Raw genomic sequence first — 5,364 nt, 5'->3', positions numbered from 1 at the left:
ATTCAAAGTACGTTACTCCAAAGGTGGCTGCGGTGACAATAAGTTTCAATTGATTGTTATGATGATATTAGTGTGTATTGCTAATCTTGGATGATAACTATTTGAAACATGTAAGGTAAATGTTTAATTTAAAGTTGTTATAGGAATAGAGTGTTAAATGTAGAAGAAACGTCGTTACCACCTCACCACTAAAAACTATAGACATATGTTCAGGTCGAGCCTAAGCTAGACCTGAATTGACCCACGATTGTGTGAACGGAGAGTTATATGCAAGAAGAAAGTTTGTCGCCTCCTCGGTTTTGGGTCCAATATGCATGACTGGTGATCCTGGCAGGTTATCGGTTGTCTAAAGAGGCGCGTTTCTTATAGAAGGTCATTATTTTTTATTGTCGACAAAGTAAGGATTAATTAATGATTATTGTAACGTTTGTAGATGAAACAAGCATGGAAGGTGAACATGTAGGCGCAGCCGGATGCTAAAGAATATAATATAGCAGTATACATAAAAGTATTACAGCTGAATTTTACAATATTTGTTTATTAAGAATCGACATATTATTCTAAGGCAAATTGCAGATGAAACACAAGTGCTTAATTGTTATAAAATAAAAAAAAGAATCAAAATTATTAATACATATACAGATATATACTACATAAATAGAGAAAACACGAAGAAGTCTTCATCATAGTTTAATGTTGTTTGGGGTATATATTTTCTTCTGGTCGGCCACCTTTTTAATTTACAAAGTTGAAATTTCCATTCCTCTATCATGATGTCACGTGCAATTTATATTTATATCTACATAGTATATAATAATTTAAAAAATGATCAGTGATTTTTCTTTTTTGATTTAGAGTTCACATTGATCATTCTTAGGTACGTACTATTGAGTTAAATTGAATGTTATAGTGTTATAAAATTTTGTTGTAGAGTTGATTTTATGAAATTTCAATATACCTAAACTCTTTAGGCTTTTATCAAAGAATTTATAGATTTGAATTCAACTCGAGGATCAAATTTGGAATTCGGTTTGAATAAGGTCCAGTTTTGAATATTCAAAACCCGAATTCGTTATTCGGAATCGTTTTAACTCGAGTTTTAGATTCTATAAGTCTGATTCGAATAATAACACTATTGTTATATTCTAGAACGATAGCATTTGTTAATGTAGGGATAGTTCACTTGATAGAGACACGTATTTTTAAAAGGGATGTCCTAAATTTAAATATGGACAAATTGGGTAGTTTAAAATTGTCAATGTAAAGTAGGGTAGGAGTAACAATTGTTGTTAAAAAAAGATTAATAGCATTTAGTACAAATATTATGTTATTTTAATTACTTTTTATCATATTTTTGTTTTTTCCATGTAACTTTTAAGACATGATGTCTTATAATATTCTGAGTATTCCGTTGCGACGTGAGTATTTTTATCTACGTTGTGATATACATTTCTTATGAAATCGAGTTGTGAGTAGTAACTGAAACACAAACGTCCATGAAATTAAAGCTACCTCACATTTATTTTATATAAATTGATATCGTTTAACCATTTCATTGTTCTAATTGCAAATATATTATTGTGTCGTGCTTAGTTTATTTTTAAAATTCTGAGTATTGAGTTGCGATATGCCTATTTTTACCTATAAAAATCCAAATTGTAAATAGTAATATCATCAAGTCATCGAAGCACAAAAATAAATGTAATCAAAGTTGTTTCACGGTTTGTTACATAATTGAAAATGGTACCTCATGTTGTGACATTCTTAACCACAAAAGGTAGACATTCTTTGTGAAATTGATCACCCAAATGACATCACACCCTTTAACCCTTCTGAATTTTATCACTAAGTCAATGCTGAACAACTTTGGTTTACCATATTTATGAATTATGATTCTTAACTTGTAATATTGGGAACATAATTTACCTACTCAAACTTGACTAAGTGATGATACTTTGATAATTCAGTTGCTTAGATTTGCTATGGGACTTGGGGCTTTTTATATAAAAAAAAAAAGCGCCTAAGCGCTTGCGAGGCGATCAGGCGATCGAAGCACTGGTTCTATCGCTGCTTTTAACTTTAATATGAGTTAAGTTGGCATCCAAACACAGTCTCTATTCAAATATAACATTATCATCTTCATGTTGATATAAAAACAACTTTCTAGTCCTTTCTTTATGCTAAATACCTTCAAAACACTATATTTGATCATCACTTGACTATTTCATATGGCCCGATCATATGCTCCTTTGCACCCAATCAATCATCGAATTACGTTATATAAACCATTGGGAACAAATACTTCCAAAACAGAATTTGTAATGATAATAATATCCTGTTGGTGAGGGATAGAGGTTGGAAAATGAGCGAGATTGATTTTTAGTTTTATTATCCTTATTTGAACAGTTAGTGCTCGCTAAAAACACAGGTTTACTAGTTATAAGTAAAAGGGTTGAAAATGTGGATTATGGTTGATATTTGTATGATGCGCCCCACGACTTTGGAGGACAATTTTTGGCCAGAATTCTCTCATTATCCGCTCGTTCGGGGATGTTATAAATGAAAATTCTTTTTTTTTGGCCAGATTGTATACTCACTAGTGTGATTTGTGGAAAGGAGATTCATAGATTGAACGATGTAATCATCATGTATTTGTAGTGATAATTCATGATGCTGAGGTTTCTTTTTTTTTTTTTAATGTAAAACTAAAATTATGAAAAACAATCAAAACGAAATGCGGTGAACGTGGATCGAACACGTGACCTTCAGATCTTCAGTCTGACGCTCTCCCAACTGAGCTATCCCCGCTTGTTGAAATCTTTTCACATTACTGTTATATTATATTTTTTTTATTTATCTTAAAAATTAAATTATTCTAGTCAAACTCACCTTCTTTTTATATCATCAAATGTTCTCTCTCTTAGTTAATTAATTTACCATTTCGAAGAAGAATTCGACAATCCAGTTAACATGTAAAATACACTTTTCTGGAAAACAAATTTAATATGTTCATTTTTCTAGGAAACTTTTTAAAGCTTAGGTACTCCGTTACGGGGCTGCATATCACGCGAAGCCATCTATGGCGCCCCATAGCGTCCAGCAACATCGATACGGCCGGCGTTACGGGGATTAAAAATCCATCGTTTGCGAAAATTATAATGCTGCATAATGTTACTCCCACACACACACACACACACATATGTATGTATGTATAATTGAAATAGTTATATAACCAGCCCCCTTATCACTACACCCTCTTGTGATATAAAGCCCCATAAAATCCCTTTCTTGCAATTTTCGTCAGTTGTCGCATAACACCCCTAAACAACTTTATGACTACACATGGCCTTATAAAAGAGGATATATGTTATAAAACACAAGAAAATGGTTTGTTCAATCTTTCACAAGAATTAGTCTTTTGATCCTTTCTCATATAGTATTCCTTAAACGGATTTAAAAAACAATTGAAAAACTAAAAAACACAACCAAGTTCTAAAAAAAAGACAAAGTTCTATTTGATATGGTGGATGCATGGTCGGTCTGAGACGTCACCCATGAATATTGGTCTTGTTCACATTTTATGAAAGTTGTTTTTTTTTTTTTTTCACATTATTAAAGTAAGCGTCTTACCAAATTTGACATACCCTTTTACACACTTGATAACAGAGCCATAACCGGATTTGTGCTGCAAACTAGGGTGACAAAAAAAATTAAAATACCGAACCATAATCAAAATAACTACAAAAACAAACCAAAATTACTGACTCTTTGAAAAATTGGAGGTTCGGTCAAAGTTTTTTATGACAAAGTTTATATGTTAGGATAATAAAAATAATTATACCGAACCCTCATTAAAGCCAATATGTATAATTTTTATTTTTTTATGTACATTATATATGTTGGATAAGTTTTGTTACAAGTCATTCTCCCTTATTAAATTCACAGACTTATGTTTTGTAACTTCTCCAAAAGCTTACTGGATCCGACTGAAATGAGCTTCAATTAACCAACAGCACGGTTATGAAACTATGAAAGGATTAATCCTAGTTGAGTTGGATCAGTACATGTGCATGACTTAGGGGCGGTTTGTTTAGCTCTTAAATGGACTCCTAATGGTTTAGACATCTTATTGGTTGAACCCTTAATGATTCAGACTGTTTGTTTCGCGAAGAGATGTCTGAATAGTTCAGAAATTTGTCTCTGAATGGTTAAGCATTTAGCATTATACTGAGTCTGAATGATTAAGACCTATAATCTGAATTGGTCAGACATTTATCTTTGAATGGTTAAGCATTATACTGACTCTTAATGGTTCATGCATCTTACCGGTTCAGCAATTAATGATTCAGACCTCCTACTGGTTCAGCACTTAACCATTCAGAAGTTACCAGTCGATAAGCATGCATGCAATTTTTTTTGCTTGTTGTTTATTGTTTTTAGAGTAAACTGCCATTTTGGTCCCTGTGGTTTGGGACCTTTTGCCATTTTAGTCCAAATCTCAAACTTTTTAAATCTGGGTCCCTGTGGTTTCACTTTTATTGCCATTTTAGTCCAAAAGTGAAATTTGACCAGAATCCCCAAATTAAACCCCCTGTTTTGTCCTTTTACTCAGGGGTATTTTTGTCATTTTAAACACTAATATATATAAATAAAATAGAAAATACTCAAAACTCAATTTAATTATATATAGTCATCATCATCACCATCCCAACATCTGCATCTTTCTCACCCAGCAACACCACCCCTCTTCTTCTTTCTTTCTCACCCCACACATCACCATATGCCACCACAACCACCACTTTTTTTCTCTTTTTCTCTTGTATGATTTTATTGATTTTCAGTTTAGTTTCGATTAGTGCTTACCCATACCCATACCCATGAAAATAGCATCTTTGACTTGAAGTATGAGCATCTTTGACCTTCTTTAAAGAAAAATTCATTCACTAACCTTCAAAAACTTAAAAACCACAAACACCTGCATCTTATTCAAACCAAAAAAACATCATTTCGGTACCCAAGATTGAACAACAAGATGAGCAAGCTGTTGTTGTTGATCAACAAACCTTCGTTTAAGATAACTTTCAAGAATCTCCATAACCGATACGGACCGTTTCATCTCAACAAGCTTTTTGCTGAGTTCCGCTTCTCGTGCCCCAGCTCGCTGAAGCCGTGCTTCCGTTTCCGCTAGCCGTAATCGGAGGTTTTCGACGGCCTCTGTGTTGACGTCGGTCAGCAGCGAAGACCTGGTGTTGTTGTCGTCGTGGAACGGTGGTAGGCGTTGGGAGCCGTAGCACATGGTGGTGTGGAGGATGATCGGAAAGTTTTTGTGGTGTGTGAATTGAGGGTTTGTAAGAGAAGAAGTTG

The 5,364-nt window shown here is 33.4% G+C and overlaps 1 non-coding gene across 1 annotated transcript; it reads right to left on the bottom strand.

The window, feature by feature from the left end:
* Window positions 1-2,735: 2,735 nt before the first annotated feature.
* Window positions 2,736-2,808, bottom strand: TRNAF-GAA. The gene has a single exon. It is a non-coding gene; the product is annotated as a tRNA-Phe (tRNA).
* Window positions 2,809-5,364: the final 2,556 nt, after the last annotated feature.

The sequence above is a fragment of the Helianthus annuus genome, chromosome 11 (genome assembly GCF_002127325.2).
Source record: "Helianthus annuus cultivar XRQ/B chromosome 11, HanXRQr2.0-SUNRISE, whole genome shotgun sequence".
Classification (NCBI taxonomy): Eukaryota; Viridiplantae; Streptophyta; class Magnoliopsida; order Asterales; family Asteraceae; genus Helianthus; species Helianthus annuus.
Note: the sequence above shows the minus strand (reverse complement) of the source record. Positions and strands in the feature narration are given on the sequence as shown.